This window comes from Helicoverpa zea, chromosome 10 (assembly GCF_022581195.2).
Source record: "Helicoverpa zea isolate HzStark_Cry1AcR chromosome 10, ilHelZeax1.1, whole genome shotgun sequence".
Taxonomy (NCBI): Eukaryota; Metazoa; Arthropoda; class Insecta; order Lepidoptera; family Noctuidae; genus Helicoverpa; species Helicoverpa zea.
This window is the reverse complement of record NC_061461.1, coordinates 9,221,607-9,238,621: the sequence shown is the minus strand read 5'-3', so window position 1 is coordinate 9,238,621 and position 17,015 is coordinate 9,221,607. Positions and strand designations below refer to the sequence as shown.

Sequence of the window (17,015 nt, the reverse complement as noted above, 5' to 3'; positions counted from 1 at the left end):
GATAAATAACGCTTGCTATACAGAACGTGCTTTTAATGCGTTCTTAATGTGTCTCGGGAATATTATTTATTTAAATTAAGAAAAAAAAAGAAATCAAGTTTATAATTTTGTTCCAAGAAGGATTTATTACCAACCAGTGGCAAGTTAAAAAATTGTGGTTATCTTTTTAGGCCAGTTTATTATCTGAGCCAAGTAAACATGCATTTATTTACACATAACTAATCTTGGAATATTTTTTTAATGTTTGCAGGAAAATAACTTGGTAAAGTTATAATTGGGATTTGAGTTATTTGAGTGACTATCCTCACAATAAAAGTACGTTTGTATTATTCTCATGGATTTTAAAAATTAAAGTCTGGTTGAAATACGTAGTTTTTTTATTTAAACCGAGTCAGTCTGCCCTTGAACTTGTATGTCTACCATGATTCATATCTACATAATGTTAAACATTATTCTATAAATCAATATTATGCTAAATGTAAATATAAATGATATCTTTCGTCACTAAAGGTCGCGTTAGGTCGCGCCCACGAGTCAAAAACATCGCGGTTTAGTCCGTTCGCGAATGAAACTAGTTTTTTTTTTATAATTCAAGGTCTCGAACGCTAGCAGTTTTTTTGTCTGTGGCACCTACATGACAGTGTCATAATGTTTGACACTGGCCACTGGTGTTTATTTGGGTACAAATATTTAAAAAATATGTGTAACATTGTTGTGCAATTTTCCTATATTATTATACCTTTTGCTAAATAAAAAAAAAAAATGTGAATTGTATTAAGTAGTTTGACTTTTTCAGACTTATAACTATTGATCCTAAAAGATCAACTGCTTAGATCGGTAATGTTTACCATAATTAAACACTGCGATTTTTTATGATAAATTCAATTTGCAGAAGAATTGAATTACTTATAGAAGACTTATTCTGCGTCGTTTATTCACTTTATGTGGTCATTAAATAAATTACTATGATTGGATCATGTTCTGTAAATAGAGCCTAACCGTCTTACTACAAAAACTTTTAAACGTCAGTTTATGCCTTGTCTAAAAAAATGTCAAATTATGACGTTGACATATGGTTCATTTTGCAGCCAAAATTTTATTAGACAAGTGTAAAACAGGGTTTAAAGTTTTTGTAGTAAGGCCCTGAGAATCGAGAAAAACTTTATAGCCACCTCTAGATTACTTTTGACGAGGTCTTGCATTTCCTGAAATACCTATATATAATTAGGGTTCTACCAAAACGAGAAAAATTAAATAGTGTTTTTTGGTTCATGTGTAGTTTACGTCTGAATGTGATTACTATAGATTTTATTTAATCACACAAACCTATTCTTGTTTTTATTAATATTTTTAATGTCATTCTTAATTCTTGTTAATCACTGCTTCAATGTGAATGAACTCATTAAACATACGTTTAACTTACAATATAGGTAGGTATATGAAAAGCCGATCAACATTTCTTTTATATAAGTGGTTGATTAAGATAGAGAGCTATTATATTGTATTCTAATTTACTACTACTGTTTTGTTACTGATTAATGAGATTTTCTTGCATTTTTCTTAAACTTATACAATTTGTTTATTTACCTAAATAAGTGTTTATTTAATAGGTACTTGTCTAAATAATTCGTGTTTTAGTTTACGTAGTACCGATGTGCTTATCAAGTTTGGTGAAACAATTGTGAATAGTTGAATAGAATTAATGTAAATTTTATGTAAATACTTTCCACAGTGACATAATCTGTATTTTTTTACGATTTGGCAATGTTCCTATTTATTCATGAGAACTCTCTTGAATGTATATTTTTTGCTAGAAATTCACTCGGATGCAGTTCTATGTTTGTACAGTGTATTATTTTCTTGTGTAACATGAGAATGTAGTTTAGAATATAGGTGTGAACGCACCGTGAACCAAAAATAGTTGCGTCTGCGCATCCTAGCGTTCTTGTGTTAAAAATAAAGCTGTGACTAGACTAGGCTCACGAGATGTCACTCACCTTCAGACCACGTGAATCAGGATACGAAAGTGCACAATTTCACACCAATACAATTAAATCTTTTTACGGACCTTGACAAATTCTAATAATTTGGAATGCTCCGTAGCGCCGGCTAATTGAAATCCATACGAACGCGTCGAACACTCACTCGCGCGTTTTTTGAACACAGGGTTTTTGAAATTAGAATAGTATTCCTTTGGCACATTTGTTTTATTTGTTGGTTTTATTTATTGATGTCCGCAGTTTGTAATGAGAGGCGTTGACGCGTGCCTCCGTCACCGGTTGCGAGTACACTAAGCGACGGCACCCGCTCGCTGCCATGTTTAAAAGCACACGCCAGTCAGTAAGGAAAAAAAAACCAGTAACATTTCAGTGCGTGGAGTTGCACATTGTTTACAGTGATCGATGATAGGTTACGTATAGAGTATTCAGCGTTTATCGCTTTAGTGTGGAAGTTACATCACTGAAATACAACATTTGTCTTTTTTTTTTGGGAATTTGGTGTCAGTCAACTGTCGATATCGATAAAACTTTGTCATCCTTATCTCATGTGCCTTAATTTGATAAAGGTTTGGAATCCCATGTTACTAAAACTATGTTTTTAGTTGATTTTTTGTTCTATGAATAGAAAAGTAAAAACTAGGATAGATAACACATTGTATTTATATTTTTAGATATCCTCACATTTTATCGAGCAGTGGAAAATATTGTATACGGCTGTTATCTTAGCGGAACTAGATAACAAAAAGGACAAAAAGCTGCGCAAGGCGACCCGGTTACAGAACTTTATAGTAAGCTTTAGTACTGTATGTGTTTAATTATTTCAAATAATGAAAACAGCCGTTTTCCCGTGGAAACTAATGTCCGTACCGGGATAAAATATAGCCTATGTATGTAGTGAAGCTTTCCAACAGTGAAATATTTTTTTCGATCGGAACAGTTTTTGGTTTTGCTCATTACAAACAAACAAAAATACAAATGTTACCTCTTTATGACATTAGTAATAGATGCTTAGCTAATTACTTTTAATTTCTGTGGCAAATACTTCTCGTATATTTTTATTACCCTGTGTATGAATTATTGTAATATTAAAGTAATTTAAGTACCTATTGTTTGTTTTCATTTCTTTGATAGATTTATTAACAATAATTTTATCGCCCTCATCATCATCAATTTTAGCACATCTGTTTATTTTATGCATGCAATAACTACGGTCATTTGAAATGTTACAAAAAATAACTTTTTATACTATTTACAACTTATTTAAAAATTTGCTCATTCATTAGGCCTGTTCCATTTAAGATAAGTCATTAATACTTAATTATTAGTAATAACTTTTAACTACTAATAATTAAAAGTAACAAACTAATGAAAGAAGCTTTGGTATTTACGATTTCGTGCTATTGGATATTTTCTGTTACAGCGATGTTGTATATTTCAAAACATTTGTGGTTTTACACAAGAAATAAGATAAGTTAAATGCCTATGAAAATATTGTAGCGTATTTGTTTAATAATTACAGTACCTATACTATTTCCTCGTTTCCTCTTATCTCGTGTTTTTTCGTCTGGGAGGATAATCAGTGTTTTTTTCCTTAAAATGCATCACATAAAGCCTTGTCTGGCTCTTTTTCCAAAATTATAACTTTGACAAGACACAAATTAAAAAGGAAGTCCTAAAAGGGGTAATTTTTGAAAATTACTAATTATTAAGTTAGCTTAAATTTTATGGGGCCTGCCCTTACGTTTTTTTAGTCAAGTTGAAATCTGCCAGTGTCCTGTTGTACCTACTATTCAAATCTCGATCATTGTAAAATGGTCAAATAAAGTCAATCGTGATCACTTAATAATTCTGTTAGCTATCCAGCCTTCACTCCTCGGGAGTTTTGACCGAGGCTATTATCGTACGCATGTGCAGAACATAAACACTAAGAGTACCCGCAAACTGAAGAATAAACAGTCGGCCGACAGTTGACCCGAAGCTTGACGAATATACAAAAAAAATATTTAAGACAATCTTGATTCCAATGAAAGTTTTCGTGACCGTCAGAATCGCTTTCACTATTCACCGATCTCCTCGAAATACATAGGTATAGAGAGTTACTACCTTATTGCTACCAGCTACCATTAGTTGCTACCAATTGCTATCCTCGCGGTTTTGAAGATAATCAGCATCTGAAGTAACAGCCATTCTCATATGAATGTCACTTTTTCCAGTCTCATCATCCTCCGAGCCTTTTTCCCAATCATGTTGGGGTCGGCTTCCAGTCTGATACCGGCTAAATACCTGTAATGTGCGCACTACTATTCATCTTCACACTGATTTATAAGCTCTTACAAACTATCGGCCGACTAAAAGTTTGTAGTATGCAGGTACGGTAAACAGACTATAGTTAGCGCTTGGCACGTGAAATTAGATCACGCAGGTGTGATGCCATGAGCCTACCTATTTATTCTTAGAGCAATTGATCGTTACTTTTTATAGGGCTTTCGGCACTTTTTACCTATCTGACAAATGGTTTGTTTTGTACTCCTAATTCATTGAAAAGAGATTTAAATACTACGTGGGAGGTTTAGTACTAAATCAATGTGCAGACTTTTACGAGACAGTCTAGATATAGCTTAGCGAATTTGTTTATCGTGAGATAAACATGATACGAACATTTTTGTCCATGACTTCAGACTTACAGAACCAAAACAGATTTCTAACAAAAATTAATTCTAGATTCAAAACAATTTGATCAGATGATGCAACCTTTTTTTATTCTTTCTGCGTCACATACTTGAGTCTATCGGTATTATACTACCGTGATTTTCTGCAGGACAATAAGTCGGACAGGCAAAATTATAGCGAAATTACATGATATTAGGTATCTCTCTTTCGACAAAGTATACAATTAGGTGTAAGTTTTTATTATAATTCAAAAATAAACTTATTTCATTATCATCAATAAAGGTATAACATTATTTAATAACAGATCTTAAATTATAAAGCTTTTAGTCCTACAACAGACTTTTACAAACTTACGACATTCAAATAAATACCTACATATTATCAAACTGATTGGTATTTTCCGCGCGCTATTTACATTCTACGATTAGAGTCGGTTTAGAAAAGGTTACATAATATTAGTTGTTTATTAATTAATGTTTACACTGATAAATGAATCAATTAAACGTCTCATTAGTTCTGATAACAGTTACCAGTTACCATATTTATGTACATACGTTTTTTTCTAAAACGTCGTAGTAAGGACATGCTGGACATGCCCCAACCAAAGAGTTTTTTTAATGATGTGTAGCAAGTTTTTTTTTTTAATTAATAATATTAAACGCATTAAGCGCGTTTTAAGGGCTGCCTTTTATAAATTAGACCTTTAAAAAGTACTGATTTGCAGACTGCTTTGGATAAATTACTTTTTATCTTTACCTTTTATCTAATTAAATTGTAATTTCACGCTTATTTCTTAATAATCTCATTACTGAATACGAGGCGTCAATATTTTTTGCTATAAGAACAAGTTAGGACAGGATTAATAGAAATTCTCCATGTTTGATTCCATCAAATAAGTGGAGCGTGAACGACGTTTGACGAAACATGACGATTGACGACATTTGAATTCCGAACTTATTGCTTAGTAAATGGTAGAGTCACACTTTTATTAATTAACTAGCTGTTTCTCGTGGTATTCGGTCAAAATAAAGCGTATTTCACTTTTAAAAAAAGTGTGTCGTTCACAATCACATTAAATGAAATGCGTTAATATACTGGTTAATATAAATCGATTAACACAAAGAAAGAATAAAAATACGTAAAAATAAAAAAATGAATTTTTCAAACAAAGTAAATAGAATAAAAATGTGCGAAAATTAGAACACCATATAAAAGTCATTCATTACAAACAACTGAATTTTCCCTTGAAAACTGTCAGCTGTCAACTGATCAAAACATTCGATACTGCTAACTTTATCTCTGCTTTACACATGATGTTGTAAATTATAAAAACGAAAAATGACTCCTGTGGTTAAACCACATCCATTAAATTGAGGTCTCAATCTGTCATTCGCAATAATTTTAATTAAAATGTTTGAGATCATTTTATGTTTAACTAGGACGAATAACGTTTATTAAATATTAATTAATTTGCGAATATGCAACTTTCAATACATTGATTTTTGATGAGAGGATATTACAAAAATAATACTTAATAGCCCTTTAATAAATTGACACTTGACTTTATTGAACCTCTGAAAAAGGTCATCACCAAATAATATCATCAACAACAAATTGCACAATCACGATGTTTACCAAATCAATTGAAATTAAATATTTAAATTAATTCAGCAAGCTGACGCGTCGATATACGTAAAAACTAATACTTTCAGCTATGTGGGTGTGGCTCTTATTTAACATTTATGACGCATTTTTAAACATCAGGTGACATTTTAATTAATTTAGTTATTTATACGTGGAACAAGTTTGTAGTAGCTAGTTTTTTTTTTACTTTTTTTTGTGGAATAGAATGTCCTTCAGTGTTATTTTTACGCTTTTTAGGAACGTTTGCTCGTTGATGTCTTTTGTAACGCGTGCTGTCTGAGGAATTTATTTTAATTTTTGTAATTTTTTTGAAGACATTTTTATTTAACTGTCATGAATGAAAGGTCACTTTTTTTAAGCCTGTCACTATATATTTTTGTGGTGATACACATGTTAAGGGGACTTATGTTACATTAATTCGGATAAACTGTGAACTCTGTCTCTTTCTACTCAAAATCTAAATGTTTCATCCGCGAATTAAGGTAATATTGTTTATCAATCATTGCAATCATTGCTTCTTTCTAAAAGTTATGAAATCTCTTTGATGACATATAATTAAACAGTTGGGAAAGTACACTTCACGTATAAGTAAAGATATGGAGACCTAACTTTAACTGTGCTGTAGACTAACCTTAATAAATTAGTCTGTGGTTTTACTTGTAACGTCACATGCCCATATAGCAGGCTTGTCAAGTTTGAATGATATACTTTCAGAAAATACCTAGCGATGGAAAGTACAGGAAAATATTTTGTGAAAGGGAAAAATCTTTGTAGTAAATAAATGCTTTTATAAGTTTGACAACTATGTTTGTATTTTCATAATAATAATCTCACTACACAGAAATCGTAGTTGTACATAGCATTTATAATAGGGTACCAAAAATACTTCACACAGATTTTCATCTAATTATCATGCCGAATACAAAACCACATTTCCTGTAACACTAAAATTAAGTAACAAACTATCCATAACTTATGTACACAGTGTTACCAACATTACCAATCAGGTAATTACCATTAACGTTACGTATTGATATTCGCGTCGTATGCGCGTGCGCAGGTCCTAGCTCGTGACTACCAACATCAGTATTCTATGGGTATTATGAAGTTTTATTGTTGCGACCTCTTCGTGGGCGAATTTTAACTTTATTGTTCTAGTATTTGTCATTAACAGCAATAAAATGTTTGTGATTCATCCCTTATAGTGTAGCGTAAGTAGGTGAGGGTCGACAGTCTTAGGCCGTATACAGAAAGAAAGCTGGAAGAAGCTGGAAACTTATAAGCGCAGTGTCCACATATTTTCCTGCGCGGGTCACCAGCGCTCACACGCGCCGATAAGCGCGTATAAGTTCCAGCTTCTTCCAGCTTTCTTTCTGTATACGGCCTTAGAGTACCAGCACGCATCAGTATGAAGATGAGTGGTACGCACATTACAAAGATCAGGCGTTATAGCCAGTATCAGAACGACTGGATACTTTAATTGGAATCAAGTTTTTCTTTTAAGAAAGTAAGAAGTTTCCTGGGCATGCACAAAAACCGCAGCCAAGAATTTTCACACTGGATACCTATCAGTAGTTTTAGTTTATACAGACTATGAGCAAGTCTTTATTCATGTTAATTATTGTCTGATGAACGTCATGAGATCTAGGTACCCGCTATATGGCTGAGAACAATCAGTGGGTGCATGTAGCTTATTATCCATTCTTTTATATAAAATAGACATGACCGTGTGGGATAATAACGGTAAGTAAACGAATCATTAATCCAGGTAATTATTTATACCAATTATATTGTAACCAATTTGTTATTAATTTTAAGTATGATAATTGCTCTTTTATCCAAGTTTTCTGCTTTACTGAATCATCATTCATCATCAGTTTTTATATTGTCCCACTGCAAGGTCTCAGGTCTCTTTTCACACAGAGAAGGAATGAGCATTAACCACTACGCTTTTTCAAAGTCGATTAATGATTTCAGACTTTCTTCAGGCTCATTTCTTCACATATATTGAGTCTGTTACATACCTAGTTTTTTTAGTACCTACCTATAACGCCATTACACCACGACATTTTTTCCCGTATTATATTTAGTAACTTCAATAGACGTATTTTATAAAAATCGGCTGCGTTTCTATATCTCTATGGGGTAAAAACATTATCTAGGCAATGTAAACTGGTTTTGATAATATTTTCCTCGTCAGTTTCCCCTATGACTGCGAGTGAGAAAATACCCGAATTATGTAAATAGCATTCGGCCTGTCATGCAGTAAATTGCGTTGGTAGAATTTGAATATGTATAGTACATACAAACTATGTTTAGTTACTCGAAACATTTTTCTAAGTGGAAGTTTTGTTGGTCTGTTTCGTTTATCTTATGAGGAAAGATTTAAAAATTATAAATTAAAAAAAAACCCCGACCCAAAAAAGCACGCAATTATTATGACAAAAGGTTAAAAACGCTAAACCCTATAAAAAGCAAAAAATAACTTTTAACACTACGTAAGTACCAACTAAAGCATGTCAGACTAAACTAAATTTTGTCGTGTCGGGGGACCGCTCTAATTTATTAGCCTAACGTTAGAAGTAATTATATACTACTACATTACATATACTTCTTATAACTTTTTATATAATAATTTTGTTTAGATACGTGTTTTTTTTTATACGAATGTTGTAATTAGGTAGGTAACATTTGATTTATGTAAGTATTTTTAAAGGTAAAAAGCGGTCCCCCGACACGTCAAAATTTAGTTTAGTCTGACATGCTTTAGTTGCTACTTACGTAGAGTTAAAAGTTATTTTTTTGCTTTTTATAGGGTTTAGCGTTTTTAACCTTTTGTCATAATATTTGCGTGCTTTTTTTGGGTCGGGGTTTTTTTTAATTTATAATTTAATTTTATTTCATGCTTTTTGAAGGAGCTCCTTAATTTTTCCTTCTTTCATTTAATTTCTTTTATTTTAAGATGGGGTCGCTATATGCGATCTCGGCCAAAAGAAGCTGTTTAACAATCCTCATGACAAACTGGCTCTGGGAGAATTGCACAGATTGAGAAACGACAAAGATTAACCTTTGGTCATTCTAGATTTTAAGCAAAAATATAAATCGGTTTATCCGTTTCATTCCGGCATTCCAGGGTTTCATCCGCCACATCCCATTTCCGGCATCCGGTTCTCGTCAATCAGAAACATGAAGAGAACTCGTCAAGACAAATTCAACGAGCCCAAACTCGATGGGTTTACTAAACGGCAGTTCAGGGTTACGTCTCCTATCTTCGTGTCCTAACAGCAGACCAGCTCAGTGGTTCCAGAAGACATTAGTATTTCAAATTTCAGATCCCACATATGCTTGCAAGTAAACTGAGCGTGTAACATTCCTATCACACCTAACAAACGAGCTGATGACCTTGAAGACCTGAACCGATTTCCACCAAACACAGCTAAGAACACTCCCGAATGACATTCCTTTCAAACAAAAAAAACCGCATTACAATCCGATCATCCGTTTGGGAGCTACGATGCCACATACACACACACGCACACACACACACACACACACAGACACGTCAAACTTATAACACCCCGTCGTTTTTGCGTCGGGGGTTAAAAAGTAACCATTCGTATTGGAACGTTAGACGATCTTTATTCCTTATTCCTAAGCTTTTTGGCAGATGAAAGGAAAGTATGGTAGAAGAAGACATGCTGCGCCGACCAAAAATAAACAAAATGAGATAAGGGCAGGGGAACGGACGATGACTTAAACTCTTTGGAATAGTGAATTATAATTGGAGTTATACAAGGAGGTAATTATAGTTATAGGTACTAAGACACTGGTACTTATAATACTTGTCAATGACCCTATTCGTCATTGTAAAGTTACCTACTTGTAAATAATAAAATAAACCACAACAGGATAATTGAATGAACATCATAAAGCTGAATACGTACGAATACTTACCACAGTTATTTCTCACATTATTTAAACAACAACAATAACAAATCTATCCGGTATATAATTAAACCACGTAATAATTAGTCGTTATTGCACCAGACAAACATATAATTAAATAACTTCATTAATAACTTATTCAAACAATTAAAACGTGTCCGGAATACCTTTGTTAAATTTATTATTATTTTTACAATTATTACTAATTGGTGTAGCTTTATGCACTTATTAGCAACAAATTCAAGATATTTTTTATTAAACCTCTACATGGATCTCATACATAAATTCTTCCATACTAAGCCGTTCAGACATATCTTAATGACCTAAAAAAATAAGTCTTAAAAAAGAGTTTAGGATAAGTTATGTGACTGACATCGAGTACCTAGTGATAACGGCTAAACCCCCGTAAGAGATACGATTTTATATATATTCTACATGTAAGATTTTAAGACATGTAAGATGTAAGATTTTAAGATCTTAAGGATAAAAGAACCACCACGTACCTTTTCCCAATCAATCACACAAAATCGATAAGGTCATACAAACCTTAGAAGTGCGGAACCACAGTTTGGCAAGTAAAACAATGTCAAGGTGTAAATAAGTCATCAGTATTCTCACTTAACATGTCTCTAGACGTTTCCTTTACAATGTAGCCTTAAGGGACCAAGGAAACACTCGTGCGCATTGTATGCAGTAGGAAAGAATATGGCGATATCTTCTGAGACTGTGTTAAGTGTGTGTTGTGTTTTTAATGTGACAGATAATTTTTAGACGTAGTTTTAAGAATAGATTTAAGATGCGAAATTTTTCCGTTTCACTTACTTGGTAGCTTTATATTTTAAGCATACAATAAACTTTGTTAGGATAAAATATGTACAATCAAATAAATTATCACTATAGTCGGCACGAATCTTGAGCTCTGACTTTCACCTGCACAGAAGTAATTTATTGGGTCCCTTTTGTAAAGCGGTGATTGGCCCGCAGTGCATCGCGTCATAGCCGTCACTCTTGATTGGTTCTTTGCTAATAACTTAAAATAACTTCTGCGCAGATGTAGGTCAGAGCTCAAGATTCGTGCCGATAACTATAACTACTTTAATATTGATTAGACTCGAGACTCGATGTTTATTTAAAGTTGTGTTATTTATTAAATACATCTACGCATTTCATCTTAAACACTGGGCATAAAACAACAGACAGAATTTGCTCTTTTTCTTTCAAGATCCATGCATACCCATTAAATGCGAATTTCTTAATTATGTCTGCCAAAAACTATAAAAGTGATGTGACTGCTCGAGCAATTAAAAACTTGTTAAGCAAACACAAACCAGTTTATGGCAGAAGTCTTATCAAAAATTCAAGGTGTCTTTTAAATTCAAAATTACTTTAATCAGAAGATGTTAATTTAACGTTCGTGAAGACAATTTTTTTACTTTGAACTTCATACAATGATATACGTTCAAGAGCAAGTTTGATTTCTCATTTCTAAATAAAAAACCTGATGTTTGTGCTTGAACTTTCATATCTCATAATATATAGCTTATTCATAGTAGACATATCAACAGAACTTTATCATCACAGACGTCCCTGGCCCAGCCTAGGGTGCTTTCAAATAAGCCGCGTAGATTGAAAACTATCTCTTATGACTATGTTGCTAAGGTTGATTATTGCGTTGGCAAGTCAGTTGCAGCATGACAACTGCATTGCTGTCGCGTGGTTCTTGAAGCCAATTTAATGGCAATTTCTTTAGGATCCTCATCGACTACTTTTCGATTCATTTCTGATTGTGCAATGTCACACTAGAAGTTTATCTTTGATCAGCTCCAACATTTCTCCTGAGATTTATTTCTCTTCTTTTAAAGTTCCTTGTTCCTTCATTAACAGTCGGGCATCGAGTTTCATTGTGTCTATTTTTAGGTGAAAGGGTATGACAGACAACACCCCACATTCCGTTAGGTCGGCGCGATGCACGCGTCTATTTTCGTCCTCTTAACTACTGAACGCATTATCTCACATTCTTTGCTTAAACGTTGAATAATTGTGGTATTGAAATAACTAGGGAGGGCCCTAAGTAAACATGGGTCTCGTTTACAGTGTACATTATGAATGATTTGAAGAGTGTTTGAAGATCATTCAATTTATTGAGGTTGAGACGTTTCTGTTTACGACAAATCTATTTGAAGCTGTTGGATTATATAAAGCAAAAACTAATACCCCTAACTTTCGATAACATTGTTCTTTGTTCTATCTGAACAATCTACTGTTTATTTAACTCTACACACACTGCGTCACGGGATCTTGTTAGACGGACGTATTGCTTCCAAGTACCATTTAAAGTATAGAATAAATATTTCAATATCAAATTAGTATATTATTTCTTTTAATCCCATACCTCCTATAGGTTATGGGCCCAGTGCGAAAAAAGGACTTTTAGTAGTGAGAACATTCAGTAGTGCGTAGTGACAGTAAAGTGCATAGTTGTAAATAAAAATAAAGTTGTGACAATGGAAAAAGTGAAAAGAAACATTAAGCCTTTTAATGGAGAAAAGTACAGTGTATGGAAATTTAGAATTCGTACACTGCTTTCAGAGTTAAACTTGCTCAGTGTTATTGACGAAGAAATTCCTGGAACGCGATCCGCTGAGTGGGAAAAGAATAATAAGGCAGCCAAAAGTATTATAGTCGAATATTTGGCGGACTCATATCTTAATTATATTAATGAAAATGGGACTGCTCAAGCAGTTTTTAAACATTTTGACGCGATCTATGAAAGGAAAAGTGTAGCAACTCAATTAGCGCTGAGAAAACAATTATTGGGATTAAAATTAAAAGCCGATATACCCTTGATCAAACACTTCTCAACATTTGACGATCTGCTGACAGAATTATCAGCTGCTGGAGCTAAATTAGAGGAAACGGACAAAGTAGCTCATTTATTACTTACTCTCCCGAATACATATGATGGCGTTATCACTGCAATTGAGACACTATCTGAAGAAAATATCACTCTCGGTTTTGTAAAAACTAGACTATTAGATCACGAAGTAAAATTAAAAAACGAGAGTCGTGATACCAGTTTAAAGATACTCCATGTTGAAGAAAAATATAATAAAAACAGATACAATCGCACAAAACAAAACTATTTGAAGAATACAACATTCAAGAAAACAAACAAACAAAAATTTGTGAAATGTCATTACTGTGGACGCAAAGGACACAAGAAACAGGATTGTTTCTATTTCAAAAGACAGACAAATATACAAAACAATGCCCCAGAAAGGACAAGACAAGTCCAAACTATTGCCCTGCAAGAGGGAACGACCTCGAATTCTTCTTTTTCAGGATTTGCGTTCATGACAAGCGCATACCATTATGAAAAAGACCACTCGACAATTAAATTCCTATTAGATTCAGGAGCGTCTGATCACATCACAAATAGAGATGATCTCTTCACATCGTTTGAATGTTTAAATCCTCCTTTAAAAATTTCAGTAGCTAAAAAACAATACATTTATTTCAGCAACTAAAAGGGGAAACATAAATCTTATCAGTCAAACAGGAGTGCAAGGAATACTTACAAATGTATTGTTCTGTGCCGAAGTACCATATAATTTAATATCGGTATCAAAGATGCAGCAAGCAGGATTCACCATAATATTTGATGACAAAGGCACACAAATTACAAAGGAAGGTAAAATCATCATGAAAGGTAAGACATTGAATAATCTTATAGTTCTAGAGTTTAAAATACCAGTAATAAAAGGGGAATCCGCTTCCCAAGCATGTTATGTTAATGAAAATAAATATGAATTATGGCATCAACGCCTAGGACATATAAGTAAAACTAAATTCCTGCAGTTAAAATGTCATAAGATGATTGATGACTTAGATGAAATAAATACCGTAACTCCAAATGATAAGTTGTGTGAAGCATGCATAAATGGGAAGCAGACTCGCCTGCCTTTTAATAAAGTTAAAGACAAAAGTTACATTAAACGCCCTCTGTTTATTGTGCATTCAGATGTTTGTGGTCCTATAACACCTCCAACAATAGATAACAGAAATTATTTTGTTTTATTTGTTGATGAATACACACATGATTGTGTGGTGTATATGTTAACTTACAAATCAGAAGTGTTTACAGCTTTTAAAGACTATGTCGCTAAAAGTGAGGCTAAATTCAATTTCAAAGTAGTAAATCTTTATAGTGATAACGGTGGTGAATACTTATCCACCGAAATGAAAAACTACTGTAGAGAAAGAGGCATAAGCTATCATTTAACAGTTCCTAGGACCCCACAGTTAAATGGTGTTGCAGAACGTATGGTTCGCACAATAACAGAAAAAGCTCGTGCTATGTTAAATGGCACTAAAGCATCAAAACGTTTTTGGGGAAATGCAGTTTTAACTGCAGTTTATTTAATAAATATTACGCCTACGAAAGCTTTAAGTCAATCAAAGACACCATACGAGATGTGGCATGATAGGAAACCAAGCGTTAAAAATCTCAGAGTTTTCGGTTCAACTGTATATGTTCATAATAAAACCAGTAAAAACAAATTTGACAATAGGTCGTGGAAAGGAATACTGGTAGGTTATGAACCCAATGGTTATAAAGTTTGGAATACAGAATTCGAAAAATATGAAACTGTAAGGGACGTTGTAATTGATGAGACTAATTTTATCGAATCTAGGCCTTCATTACGACCTGAACGGAGTAATAATACATATTCCCAAGACGAAACTGATAATGACTCCGTAACAAAATCAGTGTCTTATAAGTCTCATAGTTCTGGCCCTAAATCAGATAGCTCTCAATCTGATGAATGCAGTACAAGTAAAATTCGAAAAATCGGTAGTCATGAAATACCGAATGAACCTGAAAATGAATCTGAGAGTAGTTTGAAACACAAAAATCAGGATAAACCTGATGAATTTTTAAATTTACGAAGAAGTGAAAGACTGAAAACATGTTCGCGTAAATCATATAATGAAAATGACTATGATGTCTATAGTGCGTTATCCATCACAAGTAATATACCAAAATCATTAAATGAAATTAAATCTCTGAACGATAGGAATCAGTGGGAAAAAGCAGTCAGAGAAGAACTCAATTCTCTTAAGAAAAATAATACATGGACATTAGTACCAAAACCATCAAATAAAAATATTGTAGACTGTAAATGGATATTCACTATTAAAAATGACGTTTCAGGTCAACCTTCAAGATATAAGGCACGTCTTGTCGCTAGAGGTTTCAGTCAAGAATATCTTAGTGATTATAATGAAACATTTGCACCAGTTGCTAGAATAGCAAGCTTTAGATTCTTAATTAGCTACGCAAATCAATATAATTTACTGATTCATCATATGGATGTAAAAACAGCATTTCTAAATGGTACACTAAAGGAAGAAATCTACATGAAAGTTCCTGAAGGTGTAAAATGTAAAGATAATTACGTATGCAAATTAAACAAAGCTCTTTATGGCTTAAAACAATCAGCTAGATGTTGGTACGAAACATTTGAACAATGTCTCAAAGAAATAGGTTTTCAGAACTCCCCAGTAGATAGGTGTATATATATGAAAGGTAAAGGAGACATTTCTAAAAATATTTACGTAATCTTGTACGTCGATGATTTGGTTATAGCATGTGCAGATTTGCAAACAATGAATAATTTCAAAGCATATTTAATGACTAAATTCGAAATGACCGACTTACACGATATCAAATTATTTTTGGGCATTAAAATAGAGAGACACCATGATAAAATTACTTTAGACCAAAGTGCTTACATTAAAACCGTTTTGAATAAATTTAATATGAGTGATTGCAATCCTATAAACACACCGATGGAGCTTAAATTAAACTATGAAGCTCTTAACGCTGATAAGAAGTGTGACGCACCATGCCGTCACCTGATCGGTTGTTTAATGTACATTATGCTTTGTACGCGTCCTGACTTAAGTACATGCGTAAATATTTTAAGTCGGTACACAAATAAGAACAATAAAGAATTGTGGTTATGCTTAAAGCGAGTTTTAAGATATATCAAAGGCACAATTGATTTGAAGTTAACATATACAAGAAATAATTACAATAACATCCTAAGTGGATATGTCGACTCAGATTGGGGTGGCCACGATTGTAATGATAGGAAAAGCACTACTGGATATGTGTTTAAATTATTTGATCAAAATACAATTACATGGTGTACAAAGAGACAAACATCAGTAGCGGTCTCGTCTACTGAATCCGAATATATGGCTTTATATGAAGCTGTTAAAGAAGCATTATGGCTTAAGTCTCTGGCAGAAAGCATAAACTTAAAAATTACTAAGCCCATTATTTTATATGAAGATAATAACGGATGTATTAGCATAGCTAATAATCCAACAAGTCATAAAAGGTCCAAACACATAGATATAAAATATCATTTCTCTAGAGAACAAGTCGAGAAAAATGTAATAAAATTAAATTATATTTCCACAGGTAACCAGTTGGCAGACTTGTTGACAAAACCTTTACCAGTCGTGTCTTTTATAAGACTGAGAAAAGGATTGGGTATAGAATAAGTTTTAATTTAAGTACAATTTCATTATGAAATGGTCTGATCAGGTTTTTCTGGGTTTTCCCTGATCCTGTGCAGCAAATGTTGGACCATTATTGTACAGTTGTCCCAGACCTTACTTGGAAGTATAATATGTTACGTCGTATTTAAGTTGGTATTCACTTTGTAATGTTGAATTGTAGAC

At 33.1% G+C, this 17,015-nt stretch overlaps 1 protein-coding gene across 3 annotated transcripts in view; it reads right to left on the bottom strand.

Annotated features, from left to right (window-relative positions):
- LOC124634167 (monocarboxylate transporter 3) overlaps positions 1-17,015 on the bottom strand; it is a 52,697-nt gene that overhangs the window by 31,369 nt on the left and 4,313 nt on the right. Inside the window, exon 1 of one of the 3 annotated variants that reach the window (XM_047169590.1) lies at positions 1,998-2,280. The exons of 1 other annotated variant lie outside the window; for it this stretch is intronic. The gene's annotated coding sequence lies outside the window, so the exon portion shown is untranslated. Of the gene's footprint in view, positions 1-1,997; positions 2,281-17,015 lie in introns of those variants that run through there. One more of the 3 variants, XM_047169591.1, reaches the window with a different exon arrangement.